This window comes from Astatotilapia calliptera, chromosome 4 (genome assembly GCF_900246225.1).
Source record: "Astatotilapia calliptera chromosome 4, fAstCal1.2, whole genome shotgun sequence".
Taxonomy (NCBI): Eukaryota; Metazoa; Chordata; class Actinopteri; order Cichliformes; family Cichlidae; genus Astatotilapia; species Astatotilapia calliptera.
This window is the reverse complement of record NC_039305.1, coordinates 25,106,953-25,129,090: the sequence shown is the minus strand read 5'-3', so window position 1 is coordinate 25,129,090 and position 22,138 is coordinate 25,106,953. Positions and strand designations below refer to the sequence as shown.

Here is a 22,138-nt window from a genome sequence, read left to right as displayed (position 1 = left end):
GCCTCATTTCTCCTTTTAATTGAAATAAGAATGTCATGAGGAGAGGCTCGTACGTCAGGAGCTGCAGCGCTGAGGATAAGCACCGGGAGTTTGAGAAATAGCCTGCTTTTGCACACTGGAGGCTACTAACGAGTGTAATTCGTTTGTCAGTCCGAGCTTGTGATTTCATTACAGCAAACAAATGTTCTGCAAGGGGAAAAGACTATTTTTAACAGCTGTAATCGAAGGCTGTTGAGTTGTTTGGCATCACATTGCGCGTTCTTTGTGATCCAAGGCTAAACCCTCAGGCAGCACCTTGCTGACAGGTGATGAAAGAAAACGTTACCTGGACAACCTCTTTGACCACACAGCAGCGAGACACGGGGGCGGTTGATCACACACACACAACTGGTGACACTGTGGTGGGTGGGAGGAACGGAGCAGACTACTCAGGCCTTAAGCTGAAATCCTTGTTACCTTCAAGTCTTTATTTAAAAATAGTTTATAAGTTTATTTCTATTTTTACAGGTTTGAGATTAGGTGTTGTTGAGGAAAGTAGTCTATGATTACGCCTCTGCATGCATTTTATACTGTATTTATAATTGGAGTGTATGTGTATGTAAGTTTAGTTCTGTACGGCTTCTGCTGTTGTCGATGCTTTTGCTGTGAAGGTAGGTAGGCAGGTAGAGTACTGGGCAACCTAACTGACATCCCCTCTGCAGAAATCCCACTTAGAGAGCCGCACTGTGTTATTTTACTCCATTTTTGTCTGGACAAGATGTGGTTTGACATTAAAAGTGAATCTCTCTGTCTGACTTTCTTTGCAGCTGCTGCAGAACTGGTGAGAAGGTCCTGCTCAAGGTTAATACTCCATTTTCAGAGTAATGAGGTTTAGGTAGCCTCTGGTGCAAACTACTAATAATAAATTGTTGTTATTCCTTCATTTATTTATACAGATATGTTGGCAGTGTGTTTATGTTCAGTTAGAACAGTTGTTATAATTAGAGCAGGAGTGATATGATGAGTTTTAACATATCAGTCATTGTTAAGTACAGAAGAGAAGAGAGAAACACCCTTCAAACCGCTTTTCGGTGTTGCGCTTGCATAGTTTGTCCACCAGGGGGCTCTCTGCAACTTTCCTGCTGACAACAGGTGTTTAGAGCACTACAAACATACAGCTGATCAGAGCAGAGTTAGGCAAAGCCTAAACGAGCAATCCACCACTTGTTGTGACAATAAAGCAATATTATTTTTAAGATTGATTGTCATATTAACTTAGTAAGGACAACTACACTTAACAAATGTTACAGAAATGTGTTTATTTTTCATGCGTCTGAAAGAAATGTTTTTTTTTTAAATTACCAAATATCTGTATTGCATCAGTTTTTAAAATCCTATATCAATCGTGCTTCAGCTATATCTATATGTACAGATAGATAGATAGATAGATAGATAGATATAAACATATTATTGAATAACAGGCTACAGTATAAGCTATAGGAAGATCCTAATAAAGCATTATTAAATGCATTATGAGTTTAAAAAATTGCAGTAAATTGCTTAAGAATGGATCCAATATGACGAGTTAAAATGGAACTATAGCTGTTCCGGTTAAGTGATCATAGGTACTGCACTGAATGCAATGCAAAGTTAGCCCTTTAGCAAATCATGCAGTTTTTCCTCCAGTTACAAGACTGCTTGAATTAACTGTCCTTAATGAATTGATAATAGTTTGAGGATATAAATTCCAGCCACCCAAAGTTATGTGTGACTGGTCACAAAAAGCAGAAGAAAACCGTGTAAATACTGAACCAAAGAACTGTTTAAAAGCCCAAGTTAACACTGGATATATACAACTATCCATCATAATTCCAAACTTCAAAGCACAGAAGCGTGTCACCTAGTTAATTATCCTGTCTGTGGATTAAGTATTATGAATTTAGAATCCACTCCGAGCTTCTGTGCTTCTGTTCTCCACTGGATTATGCTTTGTATCCAAAATACAAGGAACTTTTTACTTTATTTATCTGGCTTGATAATATTAGACACATGCTCTTCATTTATGCATTGTTCATTCTAGCTTTATAAAGGTGTCCTGCTGAATCAGTCAATCAGGTGACTGTTGCACACTATCCATACATCTATCCACCGCTGCTTGTCCGGGTTTGAAGACAAAGACGGTTTGTGGAGACACAAGTCCAGGAAGCATCCTAAACATTTACCGTTTGGCGTAAAAAAGAATAGTGGCCCTACTCTGAGCCCCTCTCAAACAACTGAGGTCCTCACTCCATCTCTTTGGCTGAGCCCAGACAGCATTCAGAAGAAGCTAATTTTCGCTACGACCTCATTCTTTCGCTCATTACCCACAGCTCGTGGAAACAGGTGAGGGTGGGAAAGCAGATCATCCGGTAAATTGACAACTTCACTTTCGCATTCAGCTTTCTCTTCACCACAGCAGGCTGGTCTGTCAGTCTCCCGCTTTGTCCTTTCATCAATAGTGAACAAGACACTGAGATACTTGGGACAGCAGCTCATTCCTAACTTGGGGTGCGCATTATACCCTTTACTGATTGAGAACCATGGATAGCCAGAACCTCCTAGGTGGTAATTCTCATGTCAGCAGCTACAAACTGCCCCACTTCAGCCTGGTTGTTCCTCATTGAAGCCAACAGAACCATATCATCTGCAAAAAGCAGAGACAAGATCCTGACACCATCAGACCCAACAACCTGCACAGCTTGGTGGGGTGCTGGAAAACAATTATGAACAAAATCGTTGACAAACTCAAAGGCTAACCTTTGTCGACGAGACCACCACCACTGGGATTGCATCCAAACCAAGTTCTCATTAAAGTTGTACCGTCAGGATCGGTACCCTCTCAAATTAAATGTGGCTTTATTGACCCTTGAAAATACTTAAATATTGTGCACTATAGTCAGAATTCTAGTTCTGGACTAATATACAGTAGAGGGACTATGATATAGCCAAAACAGGCATATAGTTTACATGAGGTGTAGTCCAAAATTATTATTTTTTTAGTTATGAAGCTTGTTTGGCTGAATAGAAAAGTTAATGATACAATTACAGTTGTGATAACACAAGCGCCACCACTTGAAATTGCTGCCTTTAAATATCTCAACAGAACTGTTCTTCACTGATTTAAACCCCAAAAGTGCTTTATTCTAAAACGCATAGTCTGTACTAAACTTTAGATTTACCTTATTTTGCTAACGTGTGTTTTGTTCTCCTAATGCAAGTGAAATCTCTGACTGACTGTAACTTGAAAACGAACAACTGCAAGAGTTACCCACAGATCTTTTGGGGGATTCTTGGAGACTTCACTTTGCATTGATCAGCTGGGCTGCTAATTCGGAGAGATGAACATTCCTGTCATTTGTTTTCAAATTTGTGCAGCTTTAAGATGTGCACTTTGATTGAATATTTCACCATTACTAAGAACCCTGTTTCCACAGGATGTGCTTATTTTTTCATATGACTGTAAGTGCAGGAGCAAAACTTTGCCACTTCAGGATAGAAATGATGCAACTGATACCAAATATTGCCTATAACGAAGTAACCACAGTGCAGATGTGCTTTCTATTTTCTCAGCAGCTGCTTCTGGCAGTTTGCAGGCCACAGGGTTGCAGAGTGAGTCCACAAACCATTCAAGGAAGCTCCCACAGGAGGCAGTCCAGTGGGGGAAAGAGTATTGCAACACCAGGGCCCCGTACTCCCTTGGCTAATTTACTGGGCAGAGACAGTCACAATGTGAAGCATTTCCTCATCGTTTTGTGAAATGTGGCAGCTGTTGAACGGGTACAAGCGCCAGCAGCTGTTTGATGATGTGCTGGTACTTCAGCTGAGGGAGTCAGATGCAGGGATAATGCATGATCAGCTTGCTCATCCACACATCTCCCATCAAGCCAAGGGTCACACTGGAGTGAAAGCAGTTTTGCCTATAGTCTCGGGTGGTGTGTGTATGCATGCTTGTGCAGAGTGTGTCATTGTAGGCATGTTTCATGTTTGCAGCTAAACATCTTCCAACTACTATCAGCTGTTTATTTTTGCATATCAAGTCTCTTATAGACATTGAGACACTTAAATACGTCAGACTGACAAATGTGTTTTGACAACACTCAGGGAGATAAGCGCTTGGTCTCCGGGATCTCTCCCTGGGACATGTTTCTATTTACACCTCCTCTACCGCGCACAAGAGACGCTTAATCTTCCCCGTGATTTGTGGCTTCATCTCCAAAATCCCTTTTCTCCACTTGTTCTTTTTCCTCTTCCTTCCTTACTTGTCTCTTACTTCCCCTCTGCTTCCTTTCATCTATTCGCCTTCTCTCCCCTCTGACGCCGTACATCAGCATTAGCGCTTCAGCCCATGTGTCATTGTGAAAGACCTTTACAGCAGCATTCATATGGGTGCAGTTACGCAGCAGACTGCATTGTTGTGGAAACGCAATGCTAAGGATAGGAAGAGCGCGATGCATTGACCTCCCCGTGCCAATAACAGCACTGTAATCACTTTAAATGTGTTTTATTGTCAGCTTTTCACAGATTAGAACCACCAATAATCTGTCCTCCTCCGTCCATCTCATTCCAAGCTGTTATTTTTGGCACTGGGATTCTGCCTTTTTGGATTAGTAGGAGTGCAAGTTTTTTTTTTCTTCTTCTATGAGAGTCCTTATGTGTAGTGAGGAATAACAATATTGTACAGAATGATATCTACATGCTCCCCTATATTGTGGGGATAAATAACCTCAGGTGGATGTTTTGCTGGAACCATTTCTTTTCTTTTCTTTTTTTTTTTTAATGGGACATAATGTGTCTGCACGCTCTGAATCTGCCTTCTCAACTGGAAATAAAAATCTCATGGGAACAGTTGGATAGACAAAAAGCCAAGCCCTGAAATATGCTTATGCAAGAACATAGCCTAATCCACTACTGTACTATGTCTAACGAGTCTGCCGATACAAGACACAATACTAACACTGCAAAAAGTAGAGTGCAATAAATAGTGTGCATAGAGGTAAAATGTTGCGTTGAGGAACTTTAGCACACTTTTATTTTAGTTGTTTACAAAAGGAAACCTGATAATTAGTCAGCTGACCTCACAAAAAAACAAAGAATAGCAAAGAGGTTATGTAAAAAAAATCATCCACGTATAATCCTTTATAGACCTGTCTAATTCATACCACGTAGGCTAACACACTCTAGGAGAGCTATATTTCCCTGCTCTCCCCTCAGGCTGAATATTGACTGATGACTTTCATTTTCGGCTATCAATTCATGCTGCTAATTTTACACATTTCAATTAATTCCAGGTGTTCTTGCGCAGGAGTTGCTATGATTAGAAGCTCCACGAGGATTAGGTTTTCTCTATCTCGGGGCTTTTGTCACGGTCCTGGGTCTTATGACCCAGTGTTTTGAGTTTGAGTTCATTTTGATGTTTATAGTTTATGTTAAGCCCTTCAGGTTTTCTAAGTTCATTTGTTACCATGTCCAGGTGATTTTAGTTCTTATTAATTCCCCCTCATGTTTCCAACCCATGTTAAGTCTCCCCTGCTCTTCATGTGTTTCATGTCTGTGTCTTACGTTGTCAAGTTCTGGTTGTCATGTCTGCGTTTCATTATGCTTCCTGTTTTATTTTGGAAGGAGTCATGTGTTCTTGGTTCTTTGTATTTAGCTTCACTGCTCCTGTCATTAGGTTCATGTTAGTCAGCTGTTTCCTCATGTGTCTCCACTTCCCCTGATCACCTCATGTGTGTATTTAAGTCCTCTGTTTTTGCATGTCATTTGTCAGGTCGTCTGCTTATCCATACCCTCACTTCAGCATTCTATGTCAGTTCACCACGTTTAAGGTTTTTCGTGTTTAGCTTTAGTTCACCCAGTTTAGGTTATGGTTTAGTGTTCACCTGTGTCCTGCTGTTTGTACTCCTTTTTTGTTGGCCTCAATAAACGGCTTATTTTCTGTTAAATCTACGCCACGTTCAGTTTATGGAGTTGCGTTTGGGTCCTTTTTGCCAACACCTACAGTCTGCCCTCGCCAGACTGTGACAGCTTTCTGCTGTTTTTCCAGCAAGAGCTCCAAATGCACAAATGCACATACATACAGATCTCATCTCCGGCATTTTTTTTTAGGTGGGGGTGATGTTTTTTCGCATGATCATCACAATTTACTTGCAGGCCTAAGGCTGTCATGGCTGTCTCTCTTGCAGCCTTCCCAGGCTGCTTGTGCCGAGCGCCTCTCTCTCTCTGCTGCAGGATGATGATGAGACTCCCCACAGGGATAATGACATCTAAGAGCGCCTCTCCAATGGATGTCCCCTGGATTTAATCGCACCCAAAGCTCAGCCCGGGAGAGACATGCACCCAAGAGACAGCAGCAAAAACATTACAGACACGCAGAGACAGGCAGCTTTGCCAGTTCGACAGGCAGCAGCCGCTGAGATGCACAAAGACGTAGAGTCGGTCAGACCGGCCAGCTCATCGGCAGACATCCAGCAGGAATGGAAGCAGACAGGAACAAACACACTGCCACAGGTGAACACCTAAGCATAGTGGGTGGCACCACAGTGAAACTGCTCTCTGCAAAGCTAAGACAGCTTTTCTAATCCAAAGAAGAGTATGACAAGATGTCTACTGATGCAGCGATCAGCCACAACATTACAACCACCTGCCTAATATTGCATTTATGTGCCCTGTGCCGCCGAAGCAGCTCTGATTCACCGAGACATGCATATACATGTAGCTCAACATCTTGAGCTCTCTGGAGATGTTCCTGAAAGGTTTAGCAGTGTGGTAGGGTGTACTATCCTGCTAGGAGGTTGCTGCCATTGGGGAGTGCCATTTAAGACAAATAGATTATTGATCTTATTCCTTCATCAGTTTTAATGTAGCTGATCGGTGTGAAACTGCCTTGGTGAAACTCCTTTCAGGTGATGCAAAGCTATCCAGTGTGTAAAATCAGCTTTTAAAAGAACCTGTTACTAGTAGAGAAATTCTTCTCCGCTCGCTCCCGTCCCATCTTCACTCACAAAAAAGCCTTCCAGCTAGCAGAGATTCGGCATCTTGCTCAAGGACACCTCTGCAGGTCAGACAGTCATCACAGTTCCTACTGTGCAAACCTTCTGCTCTCCTTAAATTGCTCATCAGCGGTGAAATCCAGTGCACATCATTAGAGATCTTTGATACAGGCATAAAAAACAGGCGGCAACAATCTGTTTCCTAATTACTGTAATTAGAAGGTGTTTTATCTTTTTTAATAGGGATACAACAAGTAAAGTGTAATTGTTCTGTTTGTTTAACACCTTAACTGCTTGCAATTACACAGAGGGTAAAAAACAAAAAAAATCGTCAGAACATTTGCATCTGAAATGCCGTCGTATGATACAAACCCAACACTTGAACCAACTTTTCAAAAAGCTCTCTGATGCACCAACAGCTTACTTATGAATATTCATTGATGCAAATATATCCACATGGTGGGTAGACTACGGGGAGCGGGTGTAAGAGATGATCTGACTCTAGCTCAGGTCAGGAGACCTCCTGAGCCTCTCTTCGCCTGTCGCCATGGCTACCAGGAGGACTCCATTTGCAGTGGCGTAGTCAATCGCTCCAGTACCTTCAATTAGCAACCCATTATCATTCATGAGTTTGTTTGTGCAAAGCTGTAAGATGGAATTCCAGTTAGTCCTTCCTCCCTGCACTTGCCTGCTGATATAAAGTTAAGGGTAGCAGAGGTGGCAGCGCCACAGCGGCACCCCCCTGCGCCGCGTTCCACTGAGCTAATTTCCACTCCGCCGAGGCCTGGCTCATGCCCATATCTCCCTAAGACGATGTCAGTTGTACTTGCAAGACACGCAAAGGTCATAAATTAGCAATAAAGTCCCTTTGAATGAGAGATACTGTTCAGCTTCAACCTGATGGTACTCCAAAGAGAAGCTTTTAAGACTCACTCTTCTGCATATAAATGTATTCATAGAGTTGGGTTTGCTCTGTTTCTGACAGTAAAGCACGGCCATTGTCCCCAGTCTTTGCCGCTATTCTTTGTACATCTTCCAGCTAAAAACCAGGAGCTACTTTCCCTGCAGAGCTGATTTGAATTGCGTGACCTGGGCTGAATGCTCTCGCTTCTCTTTAATGGAAGCATCCAACTCAACAGCTACTAACCTCACTTGATGCGGCACAGCTAAAAGAGTGGCATCATACAATAAACAAGGCCCACTGGCCTAGTAGTCCTCCTGGCTGTTTCTGTGTGTGGCGTGGGTGTGGTCCTTGGCCAGCTGCAGAGGAGGGGTGACGCAGTGAGCTCCCGGGGCGGCGCAGGGGCGGGGTGAACAGGTGTGCTGGGATCTGACAGTGATTGTGTCTCTTTATATGTTGGCAGTGACAGACGGAGACGGAGGTGACAGCAGAGAAAGAGAGCGCGGGAGTATATGTGTCCACGTACAACCCCGAGTTTAATAAAAAGTTCTGCATTGTCAAAGTCGCTCCGGCTGGTATTTTTTGGGTCCACCGTTACACTGTGATATAATAGCGTTGACCCCAGCGGCGCCGGAGCCTCCATATTGAGTTTTTATGTTTATGCAACCAGTAAGCTCCTCAACTATTTCACAATGCTGTCACAGTCTTCAGTGGCTGCGCGTGGCCGTGGCTTTTGCTGTGTGGACACTCTCAATTTCTGGTGGAAAATTGAGTCGCATGCAACAAGAGGCAAAGTGAGAGCGAGAAGCAGACCGAATGAGACAAAGAGACGGAGAGGAGTCAGAGGGGGAGAGCAAATGAGCCCTGTATATTTTATTCAGTGGCAGCAGAGTACAATTCATAATCAGGGCCGACTGATTCACAGTTTTAATTAAAAAGTAGCCTTATAGTGCCGGTGGTAACATTTTGATTTATGGAGACCCGACCACAGGCTCCCATCCACCAGGGGAGAGCGAGTTCAAGAGGAAGACGGGTGGGAAGAGGAGAGGAGAGGAGGGAGTGCTAACACTCATGAGGAGGTGAAGTGTCTCATTTCTCACAGCAAGGTGGATGGCACTGTGGGCACATAACTCAGTACAAGTGTGACAGAGTGCAGGTGCATGACAAGCTATACAGGTCTGTCTCTGCGCATGCGAGGCTCATCGATATATTGATACAGCTAATATTAGCGCCAGATTTGCAATTCCATGACAGCATCACATCCTTCTTGTTTTGACTGTCAAAGAAACAGTTACATGTAGTTTATGCTGACTCAGACTTTTCACAAGTGCACGGCCATGTCGGTCTTTAGGAGCTCAGAGTTTAGACGCATAGGGCGATGCTGCAACAACTTTTCTGACAGGAATTTTCCTAAAAACTCCTTAAACTTCCCCTTCCTTCTTGTTTAAACTTCTTGAATGGTGACGTCACATTTGGTGCATGATACAACCAACGCCCATGAAACAGGCTGCGGAAATAAACCGCTGTGGACGGCTGGATCTCTTGAGTGGGGTTTTGGGGCCTGTAGGTGTCTGTAATCCATAGCCAAGGGTTCTGCAAAATAATTTATAATTTAAGTATATAATTGAATTATTTACTATTATAAATTATAAAATTGTGCTGGAATATTTATATGTTGGTGCAGATAAACAAAACAAGAACTCCTGAGTCCCTCGCCACCGCCCCCATTATCTTTGGGACAACAGAAACTCTGATATGATTGTACCACATCCGAAGTATTTGGTTGTGGAAAAGGTTGTAATTTGCAACAAATGAAAAATATAATGGTTCTATAACCATGTTCAAGGGATTCACTCATTTCCCAACATTTTGGACCAGCGGACATCCCAGGAATCCACTGCATGGATAAATTCATCAATCCATCCATCTTCCACTTACCCAGTTCAGCGTTGCAGAGGATGTACAGCCTATCCCAGCAGTCTTAGGGCATAAGAGAGGTAGACTAAAGGTATCCACCGACTTCACATCACTAATGCCTATGTAGCAGTGATTGCTGTAAGTCAAAGAATTTCACTGGCAATCCCTCATCTCTTGTTGTCACTTCGCTGTTAATCTCTTCCTGTGTGTCTAACCCCCTTTAGAGTGCAAATGGTAAAAAGCCTATGCTTGATCAACTCTGTCAGGATTATGAGGGGGGAAACTTAGAAAACTTACTTTACTATAAGTGATCTCTAGCTACAAAAAGTTTGGAAACTAAACAGCTAATCAAATGGAGCTTATTTTTACTAACATTTAGGAGTGGGTTCAGGAGAAGAGAATACAAGAGATGGAAAAACCCTGATTAGCCAGAAAACCACTTCATATACCAATGAAAAAGCACTGTGCGCTTTTAGGCTTCTGAACTTTAAGTGAACATCAGAAACATAATGAACTACGTGCATTGTTTGGGGCAGAAAGGGGACTAAAAGGTTCTCATTTTATGTACAAAAAACAGCCAAAGCAGAAACACTCGCATGCTTCTATCACAGTTAAACCTTTCATTTCACCATAACGTTCCTGCTTTCAAATATTAGCATCAGCATCGGACTTAAAGACTGCAGCGTCAGTCCGAGTCCAGCTCGTACGTTAACAGTTACCCTTCATGATTCATGCCTTTGACCTGACACAGAAAACTTTAAGAAAAAAAAAGAATAGCATAAATGAGTATCAGAAGATAGATAGGAGATGGTATAGATATTGGCTGCAGAACAAAAAAGCCTTTTGGAAAACAGCCAGCACTGCAAATTTAAGCAGGGCTGATGGAATTTGCTTTGGTCTGACAGTAATGTTACGTTTATGTCAGGCCCTCCATTTAAATCACCACATAACAGAATCCCTCGATACAGACAGATTTTAATTAAAAAAAAAAAAAAGAGAGAGAGAGAAAGGAGAGATAAATGCAGAGACAGCATGACAGAAAAGAGAGAGAGAGAGAGAGAGATGGAGCATTAGATGAGAAAAATGATGCGGAGAGAACAGAGGAGTTCTGAAGTGAGATAGAACAGTGAGTGACAGAAAAGGGGAAAGAAAGCGATTACATGAGTGAGATAAGTGGAAAGTAAGAGCTCATTCTGCAGTGAAGTGAAAACAGAAAAGCACAGTGTGTCTCTACATTAGTTATTCCTGCATTTTATATTTGTTTCTGTCCCAGTGCCTAAATGTTCTAGGGCTTCACCGTATGCATGTGTTGTTGCTTCCTTCTGTGCCTCTCTGTTCTTTTGTCACTCTTGCTGATTGACTGTTTTAAAGTTCTGGCTCACATCCAAACACCACAGTGAAAGTGCACACACACACACACGCACACACACATACACACACACATACAAAAAAAAGCACTATCATGAGCATTGACCCAACTCACACAGGTAAACGCAAGCACACCCAAGATGGCTGCATCACTTTAAACAATGCATATGCATACTTTGAAATAATCCATTTATATGCAGGCTCTCTGTTAAGTAATGAACATAAAAATGCTGCCACTCAAATGAGACTGTTCGAGCGTGCACACAGGCCTACTCCCTCTTAAATTACACAACTGACCTTTTTCAGCAAAAAAAAAAATACAAGAAAGAAAGAAAAAGACAAGTAGATGCCAATTCTGTTAAAATACAGACCTGTTATTTGTTTGATTATAACTAGCAATTATAAAAGCATCTCACTCTTGTCATTATACGAGTTAATACATGACGCACGCTTTTAAGTGAAAGAAAAACATTGTGAATCGTGAGGGCTCGGCAAAAAGTCACTTCTTAAAGTTAGAGCGCTTAAAAATTTAGCCGCTAGATGTCAGTTAAGTTGTAGTTTGCAGCCAGCCGAGTTCTGCTTTCTCACCCCTGGCAATCCTAGCTATCGTGGCTGTTGTAGGAAACATGTTTTAGTCACCCAAGAGAGCTCAAAAACATTACATTTAGACTTAAACCCATAACAGCTGCAGCTGGGCAATGTGTTTCTACTGTTTGGACTGGATCCCCCCAAGAATTTTTCCCTATTTGTGGAAGGCTGTCAATCCACTGTTTACCTCAGCAGTCAATGGCGGGTGAGAAGCATTTACTTCTTTAAGAGGCTGTAAAACTTTCTGAAAGGACTCCGACACACAAAGAGTCAAAAAAGTTCACTTCCAACCAATGATAGCAATACTGTAGTGAGTTGTTGAGGCCATCCTGAACTTTTATGTCACTAAGACTATTGTTTTTGCCGGTGTTAGCATCACTTAGCCACTGTTAACTTCTCTTAGCTGCTGCTAGCTAGCATTATTGACACTGTGTTTGAAGCTGATGTAAAAAAGTTGATTGTTGGACACTTAGCAAATAAACTCTCACGCGTGTTAATGTACTCAAGCTGTTTATCAGAGGGAAAGTATGATTTTTAGGAGACAAACCTAACATTAGCTGGTATAGGATTTGCTCGTAACTAGCTTGTTCTAATTTAGTCAGATAGCTGTCAGCTGTCCAGAGACAGGGCCACATCTCTATTGACAGTCATTGCAATAATATATGCAATAATAAATACGCATGTTTATGCACGATCTCTTGGAGATGAGGCTTGAAGTGAGGAGGAAAAGGATGATGTTTTATTAAAACACCAGTGGCGTTGTCCCTTTCCTCCACAAAATGGTGACCACTCGCATGTGTTTTTATCGGAAATATTTTAAGATTACGAGAACCCATTAATTTGTTGGAATACACAGCTACACACTAATCTATATAATGAAAACAATAATCTTTTTTTCTATATAAAATCCCATCAAAATGACTGACTGCCCTTTCAGACGTTTCACTTCTCTCTGCACACATGCGCAGAACTGTAAATCTCGATTGTTTCTGAACTATTTTAGGTCACCCCGAGGGTTTCCTTTCTTCATAATAGATGTCAGACACTTGAGCAGCAGTTACAGATAATGTCAGACAGCAATTCTGTCGTGACAGATATTAGAGCTCCAGCAGACTTCTGTCACACTCAAACTCACCACTTAGCAGCAAGAAAGTGCTACTTTCTTGTGGTATAGCAAACATATCATTAATATGTAGAATTACATAGAGTGCTTGCCCATGTGGGAGGGAACCTGTCAGTCATCAAGCCACCTCTATATCTGTAACCGATATCAGACCCAAACATGGTTACATTGTATGAGAGCCCTATAAGAAAAAAGAAGCCTGAATGTTGCATTGAGTTCGTCGTTTGAGTATTAATATGTATTCTATGGATCTCCTGGCCTGAGACACTTTAAAGAGTCTCTGCCCTCTACTGATTTTTATAGTACTATTAAATATATATGTGTATGTAATACATCTGGAACATAAGTTTCTGCTGGTCAGCTACTATTTTTTTTATGGTTTTTAATAGATCTGTAATGAAAGAGAACATGTTTTAAAATCTTAGGTAGAAGAACTTAAACCTACTCACAGGTATTCTTTCACACGTACACATTTTAATGGAGGTACCATCAAGGTCTGGCTGTGCTAGCGTGTTCTAATTGTCTCATCTTTCGAAGTGGCACATTTTTGGGCCGAGGTTTAATTTCACACCCAATCCACCTCTAATGCTGCTGTTATTTACACCCTGTCCCATCAACACTGCGCACACATGCAAACGCACTTACACCCTCCACTTACACCTCTAAACATATTCCTGTCCCCTCCCCATCACCCATCTCTACCTGTCGCTGTCATTTCGATCTTTCTGTGCCCCCTCATCTTTCCCTTAATGTCCCATCACCCAACAACAGCCCATCTCTGCTAATGGTAAGTTAATTGGCAGTCTGTTGTCATGCATTACTAACAGCATTAGAAATAAAAGACACACACACACTTGTCATTCTGCCTGTGAACATGAATAGAACAAGATCAACCACAATATGATTTTATTTATTTCAAAACATCTGTCCTTAAAACAACATCTGGATTTGCCTTAAAATTAATTTTGACAGTCTACTGACTTCTAGCACTATGCTCAAGTGTCACTCTCTTGTGCATAACACTTAATGGTGCTAACTCACCACCTACAGATCTTCAGCATGGACGTCCATCCGTTCATACATCCATCCTTTAATGAGCCCGGAGCAGCTAGCCTGCTAACAAAAACTAGTCGGCTATCAGACATCATCTCTATTCTTGCTTCCCATCACTGGCTTCAGGTGAAATTCAGAATTCATTTTATTAATAACATCTAAAGCCCCACATGGCCCTATTCATGTCTTCATCACTTAGATTGGACTATTGCAATTCTCTTTACCTGGGCCTCCAACTCTCCCTCCTTCAGCGCTTGCAATTAGTCCAAAATGCTGCAGCACGCCTCCTAACCAGCACTAGAAGGCATGATCACATCACCCCTGTCCTTGCTAACTTACACTGGCTTCCCGTCAAATATCGCATTGATTTTAAAATCCTTTTGCTCACTTCTAAAATTTTAAATAACTTGGCCCTTAGCTACTTAACTGATCTCCTTGACCTATATAACCCAAAAAGAGCACTAAGATCCTCCAGGCAACTGCTCCTAATGCAACCGAGATCTCGTTTAAAAGCCAGAGGTGACCGTTCCTTTGCTATTGCCACTTATAGACTCTGGAATAATTTCTTGGAATCTATTCAATCATTCAAATCGTACTTAAACTTAGCTCAAAAACTTAGCTTTTGAAGCAAATTAGTTTGACTTTCACTCGGCCTGCACTACACCATGTAATTGTAATTATTGTACTATTTGTTTCTTGTTCTGCCCGCTTTGCAGTATTATTGTGAAGCACTTTGATGTATTGATGTACACTAGTCTTTTAAAATGTGCTACAGAAATAAATTTTGATTTGATTTGATGGCCATGCTCTTGTGTATATAGCACAGCTACAGAGAATTTATAACAGCAGTCAGCCTCTCTGATCATCTTTAATGGTTTCACACTCTTATTTTAAACCCAGAGGTAACCACGCTTTGAGGTTATGGCACGTAGTTTATTCACTCCAACAATATTAGATCCACTTTAAAGAACACTGGCTAAGAGCAGCTAACAGAGGCTAACAGCAGCAAAAACAGCAGCGCTTACCGACAGAAAACTTCAGGATTTTCTCAACAACTCACCTCAGCTTCTGTCATCTGACAGATGTGAGCGTCACTGATTTATCAACTTTTATCGGACTCCTTTCACAAAGTTCTCTATCCCTATCCAGAGTAAATAGACACAAACATATTACAGCTGAGGTAAACAGCAGACTGACAGGCTACACTTTACCATTTACTCACTACAGATGGAAGGCAGTCCGATTTGTTTGCCTTACCGTAGCTACAATTGCACATTTGAATTGAGAGAGATAAGGAAACAGAATTCATATGACTGCAGTTTGCAAAAAACTGATATCTAGTTTTGAGATTTTACACACGTTACCTTTAAAGGCCCCAACTTCAAATCACAAATACTAAAAAACAGTATTGGTCTCCATAGATAAAATAATTCAGGGGGTCAAAATGTCCAAAATTTGTTTGTACACCTTTGCATTTACTGGTGAGATAATGACTGAAATCTCTCCTGGTCCTTTCCCTGACATTCAACCCCAGCATTGGACCATAACTCCAGTGCCAGCTCAGACCTGTGATTTATTACTAAACATCACTTTTATCCAGTCATCCACAGCGCAGTAACGCGTCTCTTTATCCCACTGTGTTCTCTTGTGTAGGTGTGAGTGCTGGTTTTTGTTTGGCTTGTCTTTATGTAAATCCCTCTTCATTAAGTCCATTTCTTGCAGTTCTGTCACAAAAACTGGCTCCTGTGCTGCACATTTGTTTTTTGTGCATTTTCGACAGTTCATTTACACTGGTGCTCTGACATCTTCCAACTACCCTTTACAACTTTCCTTTTAACCCCCTTTGTTTCTACTTGTTTAAGACCCAGCTGAGAACAGCCAAACTTTATGTTGGATTTCCTTCTTGAAAGAAGTCTGTATCGTTTCAAGTAACAGCTCTCAATCAGCCAAATCCAACAGTTTGTTACGGTTTGCAAACACTTTAACTATAGACCTTTTGTCACAAACCTGGAAACAAAATAATTTTGTGCTGTATTTGTGTTTTATTTATTGCTACAAATTAAAAAAGCCTAACAACCTCCAAATGCAGTGATTAGATGACAAACAGTTCAATCCAATTAAACACCAAGCTGTGTGACAGTGCCTTTTAGCAATATTGAACATGCAACATGTTTAAATGGATATTTAGATCAAATGAGAGTGCAACTGAAAAATTCCTATAGATCAACTTGTTTTTTTTTTTGCACTGCCTTCTCTGTGGCATGATCGGCAATTAATCAATCGGCTCTCTTGTGCAAAGAAATACTGGCCACGTTTTTTACAACTCAACAATCCTACATGGACACTTACATCGTTATCAGTAGCTCTGAAACTCTGGTCCCGGCTTTCACAAATCGATGTGAGATGCAAACAGGAACAATCGACTAAACACACAGAAGGAGTTAAATGGCTGCATGAGAGCTGCACCGTCTTCAGGTCCATTCAGTTTAATCAGCCAGACTTTGACAAAACTATTATCTTTGTATTCTGTAAAATAGCGCACATCGCAATCGCCTCTCTCACACGCTTCCTTTTGTCTGTGCGCCTGGTTGGAAGCACTACAGCATCTGGTTGTTCTATATGACACAGATTGCCCCTCTCCACACTTCCCCCTCCCTTGCTCTGCATCCTGGTTGCCACACATCATGGGTTTTGACAGTATGTGGATGATGTCCCTGAGGGAGGCATTAGCTCCCTATCGGGTCTTTTTCTGCTAAACTCCTACTGGGTATTTTTCTTTAAACACAACCCAATCAATAACTTTTAATATTACCTTCTGGCAAACACAGTCAGGGCGAAAAAAGCTGCAGGTGGCTTTGTGGCTGAGGCTGAGAGCCTCGGAGGCGAGAGGCAGAGTAGAAAATGCTGTGGAGTTTGCTTTGCTTTAGTGAGCCCACTGAAGCGCGGTGAGCATTACCGATGACATTTCAACAGCAGCGGGGCTGCGAGACAGCGCCGTGCATTCGGGTTCAACTTGCAGAAGCGAGTGCATTCAGGTATGGTTGAGGGTCACTGCCCGTGCTTGACCATTTCATCTTTGCAACATCACAAACAGGCTTTTAGAGGTTTTTGTGTGTATGTGTGTGTGTGTGTATGTGTTTGTGCACAGCTTAGACGATGATGATGATGCACCTCCATCCAGTCTCATGGCAGGGGGGCACTACTTTCTCTTGCATTGGGGGAAGTAATCTCTTTTCTGGTATACACTGATTTATTGTCTGGCACAGCTTTGATAATGGGAAATAAAAACAGTGCTTAGTGGAGCTGGGAGAAAGAAAAAGAAGTTTAAATAGCGTTACTTAGTTGCAGCTCCTGCACAACAGCACATTAATCAGATCTCTTAGTATCGGATTAATCACACACTAGGACATAGGTGTTATTATTCCAAATTAAAGCAGGATCCTAGTGGCTGCCTTTAAATCAGGGATGACACCAAGTTGGATAAAGTCATGTAAAACCCAGATTCAGTCATTACATGTTCTAAGAGCAAACAGGTTTTTTTCCCCTTTCATTTTAAACCCCAGAAATATATGAATTTCCCTGTCTCACTGGTCTGTCAATCTGCAGCATACAAATGATTGTGCGTTTCATCTTTCAGCTGCAACACCCACATGTCACTCCTCAAAGCACGAGCACAAGCGCTTCCTGTCTATCGTGGCTGCATAAAGATGCTGACCTGTGGCATTCACACGCCGAAACAAATAAGTCACACGCTCCTACAACACAACCTCTAGGAGAAACAACAAGTCAGCTGAAAACGGAGCGCACAGCTGCTCTTATAGAGCGCTGGTCACATACCTGTTCAAGCTTACAGTTAAAACTTGAGGAAACGTGGACACATTTGCACATGTGGGCAGCAGGAAAGACAGGATTACAGCATAATATTAATATTAATACAAATATTCACAGACAATTGTAAAATTTAGGGAAAAAGACAGTGAATTGTTTGATATCAAAATGATCTGCCTGCACCTGTGTTTACAAAACAACACACTTTTGTAAACCACTCATAACACTAACCACACCTATGAGCGCTATTTGGGGATTGTGCTGACACACTATTTTTCAGCATTTAGTAAATGTGGCCCTCACTGTCTTGTTCACTATTTATACTTAAAACACACTAAGGTGTCACTTTTGTTTTAAGCCTCTTTTTTTTTTTACTAGCCAAATTATGTAGGAATGACCTTGCTAACCATACTAGCTAGCTAGCATTAGCATTACTTGGACCTTTAAAACGGTAGTCAACAAACGAATGGACCAGAAATTTAGTAGCCTAGTCAGTATTAACACCAGGAGAATTACACAATTTGTATCCTATGTGCTTAGGCATAAACTTTTGTGCTAAAAAGTATTTTCTGCTTCTTTAGCATGTAGCTTTTGGCTTGTACTGTTGTGCTAAACAGGTTTGCTTTGCCAAAGAAACCAGAAAAGTCATTTTAAATCACTGACATGGTAATGGAAGACCATTCTTTGAAATGTCAACATTTTATTCTGTTAACAGGACACAGACTGAAATGTTAGGATATTTCCAAGTAGCCTTAATTTAAATTAGCTTAAGCATGTATAAAGTGCTAACCATTGCAAACATTTTAGCCAAAGCAATTTTAGCTAGCTAAAAAAAAGCTAATTTATATTTCAGGTAAGCAAGATGCTACTTACAAAACTACAATAAAAAAAAAAAAAAAACATTGTCACATTTTCAGAATTTTGGTATCAAAAGCTATCCGGTTGTTCAGTCTGACGTCACTAGCCGTGTCTGGGTCTAAACTCCGCTGCAGGTCCATATATCAAACGATCACTGTGGCATTACTGAGAGTTGAAAAACTGTCTAAAGTCTTTCATCTTTAATAAAATGATCAGCGTTCTGCTCTACCAGGTGTAAAAATTGAGTTTAACATCCAGGCATCCATGAAAATGGAATTTATGACATTTAACGGAGTTAGAAGTTAGCAGGAAGTTAGCTCGCTAGCTTCTATCTAAATACAATAAATCATGTCCTGACTGCGGGGTTTTGGAAACAAATTAAAACGTACAGCTCTGTTATCACTTCCAAGACAGAAAACTAAACAGTGACGTTTGCAGGGTTACTGAAGTTTGGCTAGCTGGTATATAATGATGTGCTACGTGACCGCTAGCGACACAGCTATGTTAGCATAATATAAACAAGCTAACTTTTTTTCCACTCGATAAAAGTTACCGTGAGTGTTGTCGGTGGTCAGGAACAAATGTAATCGCATGGCAGGATGCTGTAAAAGGACCAAACTTCAGCCAGGAGAACAACTGAGATAATCCATCCACAATACGAGGTTAGTCATTCATATACTGCTGCATGGGCTGGGCTGTAGTTACATCCTAAGGTTTTAAAAACTGAGCTTAAATAAATGATTAGTGGTAATAAAAGCCGAGGGAGGTCAACAGGGATCACCGACTGTTTTAGGAGCTTTTTGAGATCAAATAGAAGAAAATACATAACATTAAACATGTTAACAACACAAAAGCCATATTAAACGCAGACTACTTTAGACCCGGAAGTAGGATTCGTCGCGTCATCACTGAACAACCGGATTGTAAGGTTCTGGTCACATTTCCATTCATCTTCTATGTACAGTCTTTTATGTTCCCTGCTTTCTTTAAAGGAAACAAACTCTAACAAGTACAAAATAATGAATTAACACACTGGATGACATTAAAGAAAATAAATGAAGGAGCATGAAAACAATGTCAATCCTACTGATTTGGCCTGAATTAGCTGGGAGTCATAGCCAAATCACCTGAGCCATTTCAAGTAAGATAGACTTTTATTTTAGTCTATAAAAATCAGGAATCTGCCCATGCCCACACAAATCACAGGACGACATCATCAGATTGTTAGCTTTTCACACTTAGCAGCCTGAATTACTTAATTTGCAGGCATTTAAAACAGAAAAAGCAGCTGTGCTATATGTTGACACTGAAAACCATGTAAACAATTAATCATTTGTCACAGATTCAAATCTTGAACATCGACTAACAGTTTCAGCACTTGTTCAGTCCAAAAAATTGGAGCACAAACACTGACAGCACCTGAAGCCTCCCCACAGCAGCATCTGAGGACGTGCCAGAAAATAACAGATGCCACCAAAGCAAATGTTGGATGTGCAGCAGCTAATGACTGGATCCGCAGGCCGTTTTCCAGGTGACTTATGCTACCGCTCCACCGCTGGAGACAAGAATGAGTGAAGCCGCATTGATCTGCTGGTTCTCAAAGCAATCGATTCCACCGCATGGATCTTTGCCGTGTTTTAAGGTCAAGCATGTATGTGATCTTGCGGTCAAATTTTAATTAATGCTAATATATGTAGCATCGCATTACTCTGAGACAGCTAAACACCTGAGACATTTATCCTGCATGACTGAGTTTCTGTAGCTTCCAAGTTTACTCGACTGCAAGCGGACTGAGCATCAGTGACGCTTTAAACTAACAATGTGACCGGCATTCATTACAAAGGGAAACGTGCCAGTGCGAGCTGTTGATGCAATGAGATGCCCACACGCACTGCTGTGTAATTTCACACGAGGTGAAAAAACAAAATAGACAGCGGCACAGGCGCAAAAAAATAAAAAAAAGCTGCGCTCTTTTCTACCTTCTACTCCACATCCCCAGAAACAACTACCAAAACACTTCCCCTCTTCTCTTCCTCCTATTGTCTCTTATTATGAGAGCTTCTCTTTATCAGAAGCTTCCTGACTCTTGAATTTCTTCCAATTTAGAAAAGACACAGAGAGAGGTTGAAAAAAAATTATATCAGTAAAAATAAGGTGATCGCAATAATGGCCTGTTCAGCAAAAGACTGTAATACCAGGATTACAGGAGAAAGACAACGTTTATCTTACTGTTACACCTCAACGCCGAAATCTACCTTTAACTGCACTCCGTATATTAGCAGAGAGAGAAGAAGGCTGACCCTAAAAATGTTCAAATTGCATTTAACACGTCAAAGACTGCGGCTTTCATTTAAGACTGGTGACGTGGGCTCTTTGAGTCTAAATAAAAAGTCTCTTGTTAAATGGATTTGACTGAAAAAATGATTGAAAAGCTATGCAGCACTTAATTAGCGGCGCTGAACGGCGCCGATATAACGAGGGGCCAGAATCCCATTTAGGTTAGGTACACAAAGGTTGGAGATAAAGCTTTTAAAAAACTCATGAGACATTATTATTCTAATATGTCCTCATTTAGGCCATTATTCCAGCCAGAGCCTTTTTTTCTAAACAGTTTATGTAAGAGCAGGAAGCACGCTCGAATAATAAGCCCAGCAGACTAATAATCTGCCAGTGTACGTGTGAATGCTATATTTTTTTTTAATCAGAAACAGCGGCGCGTTGTTGTTAATTAGATGCATCATCGCTGTTAATATATCTGTGTGGCATTAGCCGAAGCAGATAAGCGACTTGATGCTTGAAGGGCCGAGGCTAAAGCTAAAGCTCTTTGTTACAAAGCCACGCCGTTGCTCTGCTGCTGGCTAAAAGGCAGCAGGTTAAAGGTGTAGAGGAGTGCCTGTGTAATGGTGCTGTTTGTAGTGTGCTCACACAGTCCACACACTCCATCCCACCACAAAACGAGGAGACTAAATTTGCACCAAGGCTCAGTCTCCTAACGTCACCGCTGATTAACAGTGCATGAGATGAGAGAGACGAAAAAGAAATAGAGAAGAAAAAAGTTACTGAGGAGTAATGGATGAGAAAATGTTGAAATCTACTGATATGATGATGACCTCTCATTGCCCCTGGTGGTAAAAACATTTGCTCTGTGTAATCTGGTCCTGGGTGAGAGTGGGAACGACGTCTTCTTTCATCTTTCTCTCTGTCGTCCACAAACATGCAGCGCGTGAAAACATGAGAACAGCTGACACACACACAAACGACAAAAACCAAAAAAACGAATTTAACAAAACCTTTAATTGCCTGATCAATGCCTGTGGAGTGTAAACGTGGCCGATAGTCGATCGAGGTGGGCGGGGTCGGGTTGAACGACCACGTGCTGACGCGTGCCATTGATCAAAGTGCACACTGTGCTAAAAACCAAGGATTAAACCATTCATCTGCAAGCTCCACCTTGAACCATTATCCTGACCCGCAAGCAAACCTGGCATAAGATAC

At 41.4% G+C, this 22,138-nt stretch overlaps 1 protein-coding gene across 4 annotated transcripts in view; it reads right to left on the bottom strand.

Annotated features, from left to right (window-relative positions):
* The window catches only part of grin2ba (glutamate receptor, ionotropic, N-methyl D-aspartate 2B, genome duplicate a), a 140,574-nt gene that overhangs the window by 109,283 nt on the left and 9,153 nt on the right, over positions 1-22,138 (bottom strand). The window lies entirely within an intron of this gene.